This window comes from Peromyscus maniculatus, chromosome 9 (assembly GCF_049852395.1).
Source record: "Peromyscus maniculatus bairdii isolate BWxNUB_F1_BW_parent chromosome 9, HU_Pman_BW_mat_3.1, whole genome shotgun sequence".
Taxonomy (NCBI): domain Eukaryota; kingdom Metazoa; phylum Chordata; class Mammalia; order Rodentia; family Cricetidae; genus Peromyscus; species Peromyscus maniculatus.
Window position 1 is genome coordinate 58,517,774 of NC_134860.1, and position 16,853 is coordinate 58,534,626.

The 16,853-nt window shown below is 43.8% G+C and overlaps 1 protein-coding gene across 7 annotated transcripts in view; it reads left to right on the forward strand.

Annotated features, from left to right (window-relative positions):
* Positions 1–16,853, forward strand: part of Spata13 (spermatogenesis associated 13) — a 142,031-nt gene that overhangs the window by 32,337 nt on the left and 92,841 nt on the right. For 2 of the 7 annotated variants that reach the window (XM_016004922.3, XM_076545135.1), the window contains one exon: positions 3,356–3,586. The exons of 3 other annotated variants lie outside the window; for them this stretch is intronic. The gene's annotated coding sequence lies outside the window, so the exon portion shown is untranslated. The remainder of the gene's footprint in view (positions 1–3,355; positions 3,587–16,853) is intronic. 2 more of the 7 variants (XM_042284970.2, XM_076545136.1) reach the window with 1 other exon arrangement.

A 16,853-nucleotide genomic window follows, 5' to 3' on the forward strand; every position in this document is an offset into this window, starting at 1 on the left:
GGGGGAATACAAAAGAGAGAATGAGAGCAAGAAGGTTCTGTATGGTTGGATTACAGTGCAAGGGATGAACCCTGGTGGAGATGTTCCTGGCTCACAGGCGTCATTACACCTGGAGCTGGGTATGTGATGGTGGCCACTCAGGCATGTCGGTTCCTGCAGAAACAAATTGCATTTTGATTCTCAGAATGGGCAGAGGAAATAAGATAAGGAGTGGAGGAGGCATGCAGGTGGGAAGGCTATACAGAGATGTCTAGAGAAGTTGGTGAGTGTCTAGAGAAGAATCAGTAGCTGTGACATCAGAGGTTTCAGGCAGGGCAGGCTAGATTCTCTCTGAAGGGTCCGTTTGATTTGACACTTAGCAATGCATTGACAAAATGCACCAGGCATTCTGAGATTGAAGGGAGGTAACTCAGTGAATTTGGCCACAAAGCTACTCGTTGGCTCAACAATGATCCACGGAGTTCTGCTGTGTACCAGGCACTGTGCTAGGGGATGAAGCCGTACTTTCAAACAGAACATGTATGAAGCGTTTCCAGGTAGTGCACAGTAGGAGATGTGATCAGCAGTGTATGGATGAAGCTTCCTTGGAGGAATAGAACCCATGGCCTCTACATGTGTTGTATAATTATATATTGTAAAGGGATTTATTGAGCAGTGGCCGTCCTCATGCTGGAGAGGTTGAGAACCTGGTTGCTCAGTCTGAGAAGCTGGGCTAGTTTGCCACTGCAGGCCTGGAGGCTCCCTGGATAGTCGCTGGTGGTGAGCTCACTTTGAAAGGCCAAAGAGGCCAGAGCACAGCAGCATTGGCAGGTACATTGGCATGGAGCTTGTTTCATAAACTGCCTGTCTTCTCTCACAGGTCTTCTTCTGTCTTGGCCCCCAGACCATTGGATGGCATAGCCTACATTTGGGGTGTTTCTTTCCTCCCAGTTACTGCCCCTCATATCAGTCTTCTCTGAAAACACCTTCACAGACACACTCAGAAGTATGCTTCAATAAACATCTCTCAATCCAGCCATGTTGACAGTCAAGTTCAACACCCCCAACCCTGTGCAGGGGTGCTAATACATTGTGATAAGTCAAGAAGGGAATTAGTTATAAGAACTCCAAAAACACAGGCAGGAATTTGAAGAGTTTGTAGAAGAGACTTGACTTCCTCTCTTCAAGGCCTGGGTCCACTTTCCAGTCTTTGAGTCCCGGGGCCAATAGCACAGTCATCTGGGCCACAGTGGTCCTTTCTACTTTACTGTGTATGAATGCAGTAGCTGCGTCCAGAGACCTTAAAGTCCTTTCGGACCAGAGATTTCAGACTCAGGACTTCAGTGCTCCAGCAGAATGGTTAAATGATAAATTATGCAAGATAACTTGTCAATATATGCATTTTAAAATTTCTCACTGGAAATGTCCCCAGCTTTACATCATTTGAATTAATTCTTTGACTGAAAGAGGACTAGGAGGAGGCATTGTTGGATTGTTCGTTCACATAGCTAAATTAATGGAAACTTTTCTTTCTTGGGCCCTGTAAGAATGGGGTAGAAACTGTAAGGGAACGCTCCCAGGCTCCTTTCAGGACAGGGCCCATTGTTGGAAATGTTGAGAACCACTGGCAGGAAACTGCAGCTCACAGTGTGAAGAGAAGAAACAAAGAAGATGGGCAGTTCCTGGTGCTTTGTGTGTTCCTAGACGTGCTCCCTACGAGGCTCCAGAGGGCAACTCCGTAGATAAGGATTAATGATTCTCCATTCACCCTCCTCAGACAGGATTTTGAAAGGTGGTTTATACAGACCTGGTAGTTAACTAGTGACTGTACAGCGGGCTCCCTGATGGGTCTCACTGAGACTCCCCTCCCTCCAGGGCTGACTTGGTCCCCACATGCATCTGGAAAGACAGACAGGGATCTCCTTTAACCTGTCATTTATTCTGGCTAAGCTGTTGCCGCTGGCAATTCCTAGTCTACTTTCTGCTGCTTCATGTGTGCCTATTCTAGACATAGCGTGCAAACAAAATCATACAGCATGTGGCATTTTGCAATTAGTATCTTTTCTTTGGAATAATATTTTCTAGGTTCCTCTGTATAATAAATAGCATGTGTGAGTACTTCCTATTTATAGTGGAAAATACAGCTTTATGGACAAATTCCATAATTATTCATCCATCCATCACTGCATATTTGGTTGGTTTCTACTTTCTCATTGTTGTGGATACTACTACTATAAACCGTAGGTTTTCAGTTCTCTGGAGTCTATCTTTAGAAGGGGAGTTGCTAGGCCACGTGGTGACTATGTATTTGAGGACCTACCAGTTTGTCCCCAAAGTGGCGGCACCATTTTAAATCCACATCGGCAGTAGAAAGAGAGCTCTGGCTCTCCCCAGCCTGGCCAACACTTGAGGTTGTTTAGAACGATGAGGTGCTGTACCAGACTCTTTTTCCGGTGCTGGTCGTGGTCGTCTCTGGTGGGGGAGGTTGCTTTTCTCTTTATCTGTCTCCCAAGTTACTGATTTGTTGGCTTTATTTCAATATCAACTTTTACTCCACTGGAAAAGGAGGATGGAGAGAACAAGGGAGAACTCAATGCTGGTTAATGTAGATACATATTAACACCTGCTTACAAGTTGTTAGAAAAGTCCAAGTGGGGAAAGCCTGAACTAATGACCGCAAGTAGTGCTTTGGATCCAGGCTGACAAATGTGTAGGACTATAGGTGTAGTCTTGGGTGTTATGATAATTTGTAAATTTTGTTTTCATTTGTGGATGTTAAAAAAATGTAGCCACCCACGTTCCATATTCTGTCAATGACCACTGGATGGGGAAAACTCAGCTGCAGCTGTTAGTACTGGCATGCCAAGAAACTACCAAGGTCACAGCATGTAGTGCAGTGTCCAAACATCTCCAGGTGCTGGGGGCGCGTTTTCTATTAGCCTCTTACATCGGGCACATTGGTAGGGGTTGCCGGCCAGTACCTTGGTAGTGTTTCTACAAAGTCCCCATGAGGGCCATTAGAAGCAGGCACCCTTCCACAGGGCTCCAGACCCCACATTAAGTGGCCTCGTGGTGTAAGTAAACAATACTTCTAGGTGTCATTCTCCAGTCCTTTAGAACACACTGACATTTATATTCTCTTAAATTTAATACGCATATAGTAAGTACTATTTATTTTAATCTTAAAACCATAACCTTCATAGCATCAAATAAAAACAGCTGCTTCTCTCTCTAGCACATCACAGATGTTCTTCTGTATGTAGAACAGATGTCTAGTGTTCTTTTCACGTTATCTGCTCACTTAATGCTTTTTAAGTATTTATTGATCCTGGCACTAGATGTACCCAGATAAAAGATGTTGTTCCGTCTCTTGCAGACTGCACGATGCACAAGGAAGCAGCCCTGAGAGGTGATGTAAGAAGTCAGTGCACAGGAAACTGAACACACACACACAAGGCTGCTTTGAGAGATCTGAAGGCAGGGTGCGTAATTGCAAACAAATCACCGAGGGCGACAGTTTTATCGTCAGCAGTTCTGACACTTCCTGGATGACTCTGGCCAAGATGCTCACTTACTCTTCCTAAGTGTCATTAAGGGATTGTGCAGGGTAAGATCACACGGGAAATGCCTAGAATGAGATGAGTTTTTGAGAGACACTGTTGTGTGGTGGAGAAGAAGTCAGGCTTTGTTATCCCACCTCGGGTCCCTCTGTAACTGTCTAGGACTTGGTGACCTCAGAAGTAGTAAAAGATAACTGTAGTCACAGTGGAGCAGAGAATGATTGGGCTGTTCCTAGTGTTTTACAGATCAAGAGCTGCAGAGCCGAATAGGTCCCTGAAATATATTTCAGTGTGATAATAAATGGGAAAAAGAAAGAGGTGAAAAGATCCAAAGGGGGCCTCAGAAATGGAAAGGAGGAGAAAAGAGGCTTTTGAGAATCACCTCATGGTGGGGATGTAGCTTGGTGGTAGCATGCTTACTTTACATGGGCAGGGCTCTGGGTTTGACTCCCAGAACTGAAGAAAATGTGGGTCATTTCTATTGGTTGTGATACTTTTAGAGTCATAAGAAGATTGAGTCATTTAATTTTGTTGTTGTTGTTTCCTTGCCTATTTATCTCTGCTCAGAATGGTCTTGTTCAGTGCCTGGGACTCAGTGTTACATATTGTTGACTTGAAGAAACTATCAGGTAGATTTGATTGCTCAAACAGAATATTAGATTAATGCTGGGCGGTTGTAGCGCATGCCTTTAATCCCAGCACTCGGGAGGCAGAGGCAGGCGGATCTCTGTGAGTTCGAGGCCAGCCTGGGCTACAGAGTGAGTTCCAGGACAGGCTCCAAAGCTACACAGAGAAACCCTGTCTCGAAAAACCAAAAAAAAAAAAAAAAAAAAAAAAAAAAAAGAATATTGGATTGACTAGAAAGAACTAATGAGAATAAAAGAAAGATGAATGAAGTGAGCAGTGAGCTGCCTGCTGTGGGGGAGGAGTGACCCAGAAGTGCTGGAAAAGCACTTTATTACCCCCCTTCTCTCTTGGGCTGGGGATGGAACCCAAAGCATTCTATGTACTAGACAAGTGCTCTGCTGTGTGCTGAATACCCAACCCTGGGACTTAATGCTTTAGAAACCTTGACTTTAAACCTTAACAGTAAAACTGGATTTTTTTTAAAATTTTCATCTTCAGAAAGAAGTTATGACTTATCTTTCTAGTCTTTAAAAATCATCCACAACTGCTAAAAATATTTGTGATATTTGTGTGATGAACAGGCAAAAATAACAGTGACATAAACATTTGCCACCAAATGGTCTCAGTAGAAATATTGTAAAGACAGAAAGTGTGAGCCAGCCAGGAGTAACTGGGCAGAGACTAAGCCGGGCAAAGTACAGATTTCCAAACATCACTGCATGGCTTCCCTGCAAGCATTTCGTGAACACGTGTCAGAGATTTAGTTAGATTAAGTTAACTCCTTAATGTGGACTCCACAGGATGTTGGAGTTGGCTCCCAAATCAGTGAACAGATTTATATATTCTCTTGGGAAAGACTTGAAAAAATTTGCCAAGTTAGAAACAAAACTGGGAAATGCTCTATAGGTAACCTTTTCTGAAGGGTAGAAACTGTTTGTATCTCTAGTGAGCAAAAAGAAAAGTCTGTAAATTAACTGGTAACTTGCCTAAGTCACAGTAAATAGCAAGTCAAAATAATGTGTGATCTCCTGGAGGTTGACACCTACTTTGGGTAGACCAGTTCTGCTGGCTCTGGTTTAGTGTTGGAAAGTTGGTTAGCCATCCATCCATCCATCCACCCATCCACCCACCCATCCATCCATCCATCCATCCATCGCCTGTGTTTTGGCTAATTTAAAAAAATACATTATACATTAGGAGTAAAAAGTGGCCATTGATACCAATAGAATTACTAGGAAGCTTGGAACTTTCTATTGATTCTTCAGTTCTCCCAGGGGCATGGGGTCTCCTGGGAAGCAGAGAATTATCTTGGGCTGACGTCCCCTGAAAAACACATATGGTTAGCCTACATATCCCTTGGGTTCTGTAGCCTTAGATTCAGCCAGCTGCAGATTGAAAATATTAAAAAGAAATATGACGAGCATTTACCTAATACTAATAGTGTGAGAATGGTGATCTCGGGTGATTTCAGGTATCCAGGACAGACAGCGTGGTTGGGCTATTTGCGAACACTGGGCTAGTTTCCAGTAAGGTTTCTGCATCTGTGGACTTCAGTACCAGCTGAGCAAGATGTCCAGAACCAGTCTTCCACAGATGTTCAGGTGACTCAGTGTCTGTCTAGTATGCACAAGAGTCCTGAACCTTGCAAAACAGAACCCAGCTTTGTTCTTCTAGTCCTCCAGGGTCTTCCTCTCCTCTCCTCTCACCTCATTTACCTCTATACTCACCGGACTAAATGTCAGCTCCTTTCAGCTTCTTCTCACTCTGAAACATAGTCCTAGGAAGTTGCCACTTATTTACTTGGAGTATCTATTTTTGTTGTTCTGGGCATCAGACCCGGCTTTGCACATGATAGGCAAGAACTCTACCCCTAAATTACATCTTCAGTCCTTTATTTTGACTTTTAAAGACAGGATCTCACTGCGTAGCACAGGCTATCCTCAAACTCAAGTGCTCTAGCCTCTGCCTCCTGAGTACCACATCTTTATACATTGCTTAGGAAGTTGCATTCTAGCAAAGCAGAAATCTTGCTGGGGGAGGGGGAGGGGTGTAGTTGTCTCAGATTTATGGATTTCAGACCCAGACAACACAGTCCACAAGAGACTTGCACAGATGTCTTGTTGGGTCTCTTTGGAGTTACTATAGGGCTGGTATTACTCATTTTCATTCTGCTGGCAGTCCATATTGCTTTCCTAGGAAGCGTGGGTTACAATTGAAAACTGGACCGACGTTAGGCAAGACAGTGAATGCTGTTTTACATTCTCTTCTCTTGCAAAACCTGGACAGTGCTATGTGGGCCTGCCCCACATGTTGCCATTAGAATATAGGAACTAATACAGGTTTTGAAATTCATCCAAGTTGGGTGAATGCCAGCCACAACAGATCTCCAGTAAGTACCAGAGGGCATCTGTGATGCCCTCCCTCCTCAAAGAGAGACTCTGTGCCTTTATGTGGTTGATAAATTGTGGTTTTGTTGGTATGTTTAGAGTCCATGTTTACATTCTTAGAATCATAAAATCTTACAGTTAGGAAAACCCTCCATGGTTTGTAGCATGAGGTTTGTCCTCAAACTCAAACTCTGTCCCCCTCTTTGACTCCACACGGTGGGAAGTTGAACCTTGCTAGATAGCATGCAGTTGGTAAGCATCATTAACTAGTTTTCAGTCACAGAATGAAGCCGTCTTACCCTGACGTTGATTTTTGCCCGAGTGTGCATCTCAATAGGTGCTTGGTCTCACTTCCAGAGGAAACCATTGTCTTACCTAATGTTGTATTTCAAAGCTGAATGTTTCAGAATCCTTTGGCTGTTTGTAAAAAGATATGAGTGTCAAACTGTTGTCCAAAGCATTGCTGGGCTGACCCTTGTTTCCTTTAAGCCCTGGTGGCATATTCCTAGAGAAGGCTGAGGCAGGAGGATTTTGAGTTTAAGGCCAGTGTGGGCTACCTAGTAAGTTCCAGGCTGGAATGGGATGGAGGCGGGGAGAGAGTAATAAATAAATTATATTTTTGCCGGTTATTTTTTTAAAGGCAAAGGTAAACTTAGATATATCAAAGGATACAGGAGTCAAAGATTGTACAGTCAGTTATTTGAACGTTCTAAAAATATGTATTGTTACACCATGGGTGAACTTCAAAAACACAGTACCAAAAAGTGAGAGAATGAAGACCACGTGGTGTGTAATCCAGAAGGTGCCTATCCATGGAGACAGCAAGAAGCTCAGCTGTTGTCAGGGGCAGGAAGAGAAGCCAGCTGAAGGGAGGAGGAGGAAGAGGGGGAGGAGGAGGAGGAGGAGGAGGAGGAGGAGGAGGAGGAGGAGGAGGAGGAGGAGGAGACGGGAGAATAATAGCTCCAGGATTCTGAAGAAAGAGACCTGTCACTGTGAATCGTTATTTACTCTTCATCTTTTTCTGCATTTCATATTCACGGGAAGAGCTTTCCATGAAGCCAGGGGAGCGAGGTCCTCCCCAGAGACGTGAATAGTGCAGTGTGCAGCACGTGTTCTGTGCAACAGAAACTGGTAGAGCTGGAGCATCACAGCAGCTCACCTTGTGTGGGGTGGGGTTGAGAAGGAAGGAGGAAGATGCAGCACAGGGAGACGTTTCCCTCAGAGACTGATGGAGGGATCTTTATCATCAAGATTTCAGAGCTGAACTTGGAGTTGCCAAGTGTCTTCTCCGTATCCTCTGCCCCAAATCGTCAGGACCACTCTGTAGAGGATGTGGCATAAATCAGTGCCGGGATCATTAATCAAGGTGACATCCTTTTAGCTTTTCCCATGTCTCTTCTCAGGATTCTATGCGCAGAAGTCTCACATGCTCAGCTTTATAAAATCTGTTTCATGACTGACTTATTGCTCAAGGCTCAAATGAAGGAAAAGGACGTTGTTTTTCCTGAACCTACTACTGAGGACTTGACTCAGTGTGCAGATTGGTATGTGGTGTCTGGTGAGCAGTTGTGTGTGGATAAAGGATGAAGACCTCAGTGACTGGCCATACTGTTACCTCATGGCCAATTCTTGAAAGCAGGAAGTGGGGTAAGGAGGTGGTGGGATCTTTCGGCAGGCAAAGGTGCTTGCTGCCAAGTCCGATGACCCAAGTTCAGTCCCTGGAACCCACATTGGTGTAGCGTCATTTCTGGCTTCAGATTCACAGGAGGGACTAGTTCTGGGACTGGATTTCTTTCTCTTAGATGGTATGTGGGAGAAGAAACTGGAAAGTAATTTTTTATATTAGAAAGTCCAGATGATTCAGAAGTTTGTGTTTTCAGTGCTGGGGGTGGAGCCACGGACCTTCCGAGGTCACTTAAGCACACTATCCTTGAGCAGTACCACTGCCTGAGAATTTCTGTCATCACCCCCACAGAAGAATGAATGACTTTACCTCATGGGCATCTAAAGCTAATATTTACCGAGAGGCCCTGAAAGTTCCATACAATATTTATTGAGCTTCTGTTTGGTGCAGACTCTGCTGTATACACATGCTGTGGCTGGGGATGACTAAGACAGGGCCTCTCTTTGAGCAGCTTGTCTGAGGGGACTGGGCCTGGCTTGGAGCAGTTTGCCTGAACGGAAGTCTACCTACCAGTCATGCCGAGGCTAGCCTTCTGTTGTGGGGAGTGTGTCCCAGGAATCCTGGCACATGTCATGGTTTAGTATGGAGTTCTCAGGACCAGGAAGGCAGTGAGAGAGCTGCATTTCCCAAAAGGGAAGCTCATAGGTGAGTTAGGGTCACCCAGGGATGCCAGCAGGGCTCCAGGTGGAGGCAGACCACGGGCCTTTGTCTGTGGTAACAGCCCGCAGCAGTTACAGTTAGACATTGTCAATAACTAGTACTGTTTAATCCTCACTGTAGTCCTCTGGGGTCTCTGCTGCTAACCCTATTAAACTGATGGAAAATCTAAAGAAACAGCCTTCAGGAATATCCAAAACTGATTATGAATCCCCACAAATCCAATATAGTTTGGAAATTTTTAAATAATTTAATTGGTAAATTATTTAAAACATTGTTTTGTGAGTTTTATTTCAATATAGTTAAGATCTGTTTAATGTAAAATTTACTGTTTTGCACCTTCTGAGATGTACAGATCCTTGATCATTCTGTTCACAACATTCACCATTTCCATCCAGAACATTCTCATTTTTCCAAACTGAATCTCTTGTCTGGGAAACAGTGCATCCCCATTGGCCCTGCCTTTCTATGTTCTGACAGCACCCTTCTATTTTGTTACCCTTCCTCCTGCGGTGTTTCTTATTTAATAAGACTGTTAATTTTAGCTCTGAGCTCTGACCTCTCGGCTTTCTCTTTTACATTGGTTCTGTGTTTCTTATTTAATAAGACTGTTGATTACATCTACAGGGTACCTCATGTAACTGAACAATGTTTACCATTTTGTAACTGGCTTATCTCACCAAGCCAAGTGTTCATCCATGTGTCAAAATGCCCTTACTTTCTAGGGACAAATGATGTTTTATTTTGTTATATATACCACAGTTTTGTCTGTCCATCTATCCATCTGTCTGCCTTTCCATCCATCCATCCATCCATCCATCCATCCATCCATCCATCCATCCATCCATCCATCCATCCATGCACACACACTTGGGTCAAGTCTTTCGTTTGGCTATTACAAATGATGCTGCTGTAGACTCATGTCTACAGATACCTGTTTTTATTTTTGTTTTCATTTTGTTTTGTTTTTTTCAAGACAGGGTTTTTCTGTGTAGTTTTGGTGCCTGTCCTGGGTCTGGCTCTGTAGACCAGGCTGGCCTCGAACTCATAAAGATCCGCCTGGTCTGCCTCCCAAGTGCTGGGATTAAACTAGCCCAGGCTGGCCTTGAACTCACAGAGATCCTCCTGGTTCTGCCTCCTGAGTACTGAGATTAAAGGTGTGCGCCACCGCCGCCAGCTCAGATGCCTGTTTTATCTCCTGTCTTCAGTTCACTTGGGAGTTAATCTACAAGGGGATTGCTAGGACAAATAAGAATTCTGTGTTTGTTTGTTTTGTTTTTTGGAGGACCCTTCAAAGTGGCTTTCGTAGTGGCTGTAACATTTTACATTTTCATCAGTGGTGCACAAGAATTCCAACATTTCCATGTCTTCAACACTTTAAAAAAAATAGTAGCCATCGTAAATGGGTGTGAGGGTGAAAGCATTGGTGTGGTATGTGTATATACATACATACATACATACATACATACATACATACACACACATACATACAGGTCATGAAAAGAATACATTCATGTAACTTTAAAGATGAATCTGTGGTAATGAAAGGGGATTTTCTCCTCATAGCCTGAGGCAATGTGGCTTGGCTGGTGAACGTGGAGGCAGTTCCAGTGAATTTAGAGGGAATACTCTGGTCATACTCCCTGGGGCAAATGGCAGCTCTAATTGTTGCCTAAGATGTGATTTCAGGACTTAGATTTTTACCTCTGTAAAATGAAAGTGATAATACAAGATGTGATTGCCTCGCTTTTCTGTGTAGTGAGTGCCAAAGCTAGTGCATGCTTGTAACTGCATAGTACCAACCTGATGTGTGCCATGGTTCTCCGTGTGTGTGTGTGTGTGTGTGTGTGTGTGTGTGTTCCTCATCTGTGCTGCATATCCCTATGATGAAGTTAAATTTATAACTAGGCACAGTTCCCTATAAACAGTAATAAACATAACGATTACAATAGTTACTGTCCATATAGTCTCTCTTAAAGTCTCATAGTAGCCATGTTATGGCACGTCAGGTGACCATCACTGTATCTCAGTATTAGGGGTGCTGGTAATTGCATATGAAAAAGAAAGTTGTAAAATGTGTTCTTTAACTTAAGACTTAGACAGCAAACCTCAGGGTTGCCAAGCCCAATGGTAAGAACTGATCCTCCATTTTCCACCAGTGAAGTTACTAAGAAGGAAAGACTTCATTTTTTTCAGTTTGCCACCTCATTGACTGCATGTAGCTGAAACTGGAAAATTAAACATCAGGCTAACAGAGGGCCATACACTTGTCTCTCTCTGTCTACCCATCCATCTGTCTGTCTGTCCCTCCCTTACCCCTCCTTTCTCTGACAGCCCATCTATCCATTAATGCATAAAGTCTGTTGCTATTGGTAGTCAAATAAAAGGAAGGGCTTATTGGCTTTGCAGAGGGGCATGCTGTGGAAGGGCAGTCAGTGAATGGGGAAGTGGCAGCCTTGTCTTTGTCAAAGCTGCCACAATTGTTTGAGTCTTAAATCTTTGTCCTCAGCCTGGAGCGGGGTGATTCTTGTCCTGTGAAGCTCAAAGTCACTGAGTGTTTTCAGAATTAAAGACCTGATACTTTCCCTCTGCAAATAGTGGACGGCTTGGGGCAAGGCAACTGCATCCCAGTAAAGCATCCATCCTGGAGCAGGCTGATGGACCCTCCGGGTTCCGGTTGGTTATGCACAGTGTTTCCATTATCAGCTGCAATGACTGTAGCATCGAGGTTGGAGTTAATCCCATCACCTCTCGGTACTGCTAAGAAGCTAGTGAGCAGAACACACAGAACCAGGGGCCCAGAGAGCCCTTCCCTTCCTGTGGTTGGTGGCTCATCTAGCTAATAAGTTATGCACTGGGGGAGGATGACAGTATAGAGAAGTGTTGGGGTTTCAGTGGTCCGTAGGTTTGGCCTGACTTTCTTCTTTGTGGCAACCCAGTGTCTCAGTGAGTCTTGACATAGGCCCTTGGTCAAAAGGAACTGATGGTCCCACTGCCTGTAATAGCTTTAACCAGCTGTAGTCTGTGTAATCTGCAAAAGGATATTTCTAAGTGTAGGGAGAAAGGAAAATTAAGAACAAATTAGCTTGTTCAGAAATTATTGTGCATTCCCATTTGAAGCCACTCCATTTGAAAAGACCCAGTCACTGAAGACTGGAGAATTAATGTTTTCTTTTTGACCCTAAAGCCTGTTGAAACACTTTCACCGAAACACAAAGGACCTGGAAGTAAGATCGTGAACTACATTTTCATTGCCTTTTCTGTTTTTGTTGGAGATGGTCTGTCTCCCTCTGTAGCCCAGGTTGGCCTCTATCCTGAGATGGCAGTCTTTCTGCTACATGAGTACTGGGATCACTAGTGTAAACCACCATGCCAGGCATTTTTATTGCCTTATTGACAAGGTTATCTTCTAGAGAGCACATGAGTTGTGACTTCTGGGGCCTTTGGTACCAACACAACAGTGGGGATCTGTGGTGATATGTTATGTACCCCAATATATTGTGTACCTTAATAAACTTACTTAGGGATCAGAGGACAGAGCCAGCCACTAGATTAGACATAAAGGCCAGACAGTGGTGGCACACACCCTTAACCCTGTCACTCAGGAGGCAGAGATCCGTCTGGATCTCTTTGAGTTCAAGGCCACACTGGGAACAGAGTCAGGCAGTGGTGGCACACTTTAATCCCAGCACTTGAGATCTCATGCCTTTGCTAGGAAAGCGCACACGCCTTTAACCCCAGGAAGTGACATGGCTGGGTAGAGAACAGTATATAAGGCTTGAGGAGACAGGAACTAAAGAACAGTTCAACTGAGACAGACCCTCAGGGGTGAGGACTCAGGCTTTCAGTCTGAGGATTCATGGAAACAGGATCGGCTGAGGAGTTGGCAAGGTGAGGTTGGCTGTGGCTTGTTCTGCTTCTCTGATCTTTTAGCATTCACCCCAATATCTGGCTCAGGGTTTTTTGTTTTGTTTTTTAATGAATAAGACCTTTTAAGATTCGTGTTACAGGGATCCTTGTGCTTAGGGACCAGAATCAGTTTGATGCTCACAATAGAACCCAGGATAGATATTTAAAACTGCCATCCTCTTGCTCTCTGAAGTGTCCACTAGACGTTGAGTCATCTCAGATGATCAGAAGTGTAGGTCTTTAACTTGGTGTTCCTTTGCCCAAAAGGTGAGTGTGTTTGATGAGACTAGATGGTCACACACTTCAAGCATGGCGGTGAGGAGTTGGAGGTTGGAACGGCAGTCCCAGCCAATGGTCACCTGATAAAGTAAAACCAGCTAGCAACAGCACGGACACCATAGCCTGGGGGCTCTTTGCACCCCTGGACCCCTCCCTGCATGTTGGTTCATGCTGGGCTCCTTGCTTCAGGCTGCCTTTCTCTGTCCCTTCAGAGGGGGTTCTAGGACACTGCACCAGTCTGCTCCTGCTGGTGCCGGTTGCTGTCCAGATGACAGAGCAACCTGGGGGTCGGTGTCTCATGTTTAGATTGCTGCTCAATGTCAGGCCCAGGACATATCTGTGGCTACCTCCTGACCACTCTCCTTATAAGTTGTGAAAAACAATGCCTACCCATCCACCTGTCCATCTGTCTGTCTGTCCAACCACCCACTTACCTAAATGCATACCTAGATATGGAGGTATGTGGTTTTTATTATTATTATTATTATTATTATTATTATTATTATTATTATTATTATTATTAAAAGCTTCCTGAGCTTTACTGATCAACAATGAGCAAATCTACTGAAAGCTAGAAAGCTCGCTGATAGAGAGCTCACTGATAGAAAGCTCGCTGGGTATGCATGGCACACAAGAAGCAAACAAACCTAGTGTCATTCCACCAAGACCTCCCCACTTCCCTCAATCCTCCATTCCCTGGCATTCACCATTCTACTTTCTACATTAAATTGTGCATGTGAGTGAGGTCTTGTAGGACTTGTTTTCTCTCTGACACAGCTCCCCCCATGTTCCCTGACCCTTTGATTGGTTTTATACCCCCCCACACACCCATAGGCACTTTGATTGGTCTCACTTTCCCCAGCCCATAGGCATTTTGGTTGGCCCCACACTTCTTCACCCGTTAGCACTTTGTCTGGTCACACATCTTGGCTGTTTTGAAAAAGCAGTGAGCATGGAGGTGAAGACATACCTCTCTGTAAAGAGCGTACTGATTATAGGTCTTTTGAGAAGTGGGGAGGCGAATGATATAGTTGGTCTCCTGAGTTTTTTGGAAGTACCTCCATACTCTTCTACAATAGCTACACCACCTTACCCTACCAACTAAGGTTCCTTTTACATCCTTCTTAAGGTTTCTGTCTCTTAAGAGTTTGATGATAGATTCCATAAATGGTGTGAAGTGTAACTTCTTGTAGTTTTGATTTCTGATGTTGAAAACTTTTTCATAGATTTCTTGGCTATCTCTAGGTCTTTAAAAAAACCTTTTAGTCACATTTCTGTGTGTGTGTGTGTGTGTGTGTGTGTGTGTGTGTGTGTGTGTGTGCGCGCGCGCGCGCACGTGCATATGTGCACTTGCACATGTGTACCATGGCGTGCATATGGAGGGCAAAGGACAGCTTTCCAGAGCTGGTTGTCTCCTTCCACCGTGTGGGTCCTGGAAATTGAACTCAGGTCGGCAGTCTTGATCGAAGGCACATTTATGCACTGAGCCACCTCGCTGGCCCCATGTGTATGTGTACTTTAGGGAACTATTAATCTGGTGTGGTGATGCACTTAATGTATCCCAGCACTGAAAAAACGGAAGGATAGTGAGTTCAAGGCCAGCTTGGCTACTTAATGAAGGCCTATGTCAAGAGAACAACAACAAACATAAAAAGGAAAACAGTTTGTTCCGGTATTTTCCATTTTGAACTGTATTAACTTGGTAGCTTATTGTTGCCAATGAGTTGAGCTCCATATGAACTTTTTTTTCCTTTCTCTTTTCTGAAGCAGACCCTCTCTATGTGGTCCTATGTATTCAGAATCCTCCTGCGCCATCCTCCAGATGCTGGGATTGTAGGTGTGCACCCACACCTAGGTAGGATTCCAGTTTTATGCTGAAGTCTTGTTTTGTTTTCTTTTTGGAGAAAGGGTCTCACTATGTAGCTTTGGTTGTCCTGAAACTCTCTATGTAGGCCAGGCTGGCCTTGAACTTACAGAGATCTACCTGCCTTTGCTCTCAAGCGCTGGGATCGAATGTGTGTAATGTGTGTACCACCATGCTAACCCGTTACGTTGAAGTCTTTAATTGACCTTGAAATGAACCTGTGTATTCTATCGGGTTCGGTTTCATTCTTTGGTGTGCAGTGTGCCGTTTTCCAACACTTTTAATAAATGTCACTGTCTACTCATTTTTGGTACCTTGTCAAGTATGAGTTGATCATATTAAGTATATATGCATGAGTGGCATAGTTTCTTGGCCCTTGTGATGGCTAGCATCCATTGTCAACTTGACAGAATTTAGGATCACCTGGAAGCTGGGCCTCTAAGCACGCCCATGGGAGATTGTCCTGATTGCATTAATCGATGTGGGATAACCTATCTTAATTGTAGGTGAGATTATTCCCTGGCTGGGACCCTGGACTGTGTAAGTGCAGAAGGGGAGCTGTACAGGCATTCATCACTCTGTTTTCTGATTGTGGATATGATGTGACTAGCTGCCTTAAGCTCTTGCCTTGGCTTCCCCTCTTTGATGGACTGTGCCTTGGACTGTGAGCTAAAATAAGCCTTTTCTACTGTAGGTTGCTAATGATTAGAGTATTTTACCATAGCAACAGGGAAAGAAACTAAGATAGCTCCCTGCTCTATTGTGCCACTCTATACATCACTTTTATGCCAATATTATGATGTCTTAATTGTGATAGTTTTATAATATAATTTGAAATCAGGTAATATGATCTCAAAAATAGCTTTGCCTATTTGGATCCTTTTATGGGTGGTTGCATAATGAATTTTCAGATTCCCCCCATTTTTGTTGTAGAGATTGTGTGGAACATATATCACTTCGAGTAATATGAACATTTTAATTATATTAGTTTCTGTACTAATAATCTTCTGTTTCTCTCATCTGTGTCCAACTCCTTGGTTACATTTATCTTTAGCTTTCTTTTTTTTTTTTTTTTTTTCCAAACTGCTCTTGCAAATAGGATTGTTTTCTTGATTTCTCTGTACAGATCATTCATTGTCAGCATATGGAAAGACTTGGTTTTCATATGGTGGTTTCATGCAGTGGTGTTTATTCCTTCTAACAGTTTGGGCTGTAGTCAGTGTAGGGTTTTCCTCCACATGACACTCTGCAAGCCTGGTCAGTACAACTTCTTTTCTGATTCTTGAGACAGGTTCTCATATGGCCTAGGTTGACCTTGAACTTACTGTGTAGCGGAAGATGACCTTGAACTCCTGATGATCTTGCTTCTACCCTCCAAGTGTTGAGAGTGTAGATATGTGCTGCTATCCTGGCTGATTCCTTAATTCTTGTTGCTTGCCTAACTGTTTTAGGTAGGGCTTTAATTATTATGTTGGCATTATGGAGCATGGGCACTCTTGCCTTGTTCTTGGCCTCAGAGGGGCAGCTTGTAACTGTTCAGTATTGCCTTCATGGCTTGTTATACATGGCCTTTATAATATTGGTGATTGATGTTCTTGGATATCATGTTTAATGAAGTTTTTCTCATGAATGTTACATTCCACTGAAGGCCTTTCCCACATCTCTTGAGATGAATGGATGAATGTAAAATTATCCTTTACTTTGCGGAGGATCCATAGTCATCAAGGGTATTGGCTTTTGGTTTTCTTCCAAGTCAGAATATTTAAAATTGGACTCTTTGCATACCCCACCCCCTTCACTTGCTTCTCAAAGGCTTCAGTGAGTCTGTACCATATACCTTGGGACCTTGCCCAATGTTAGGCTCATTCCTGTCTCCTGCCAAGCTCACACACATGCATGCTCAGGCA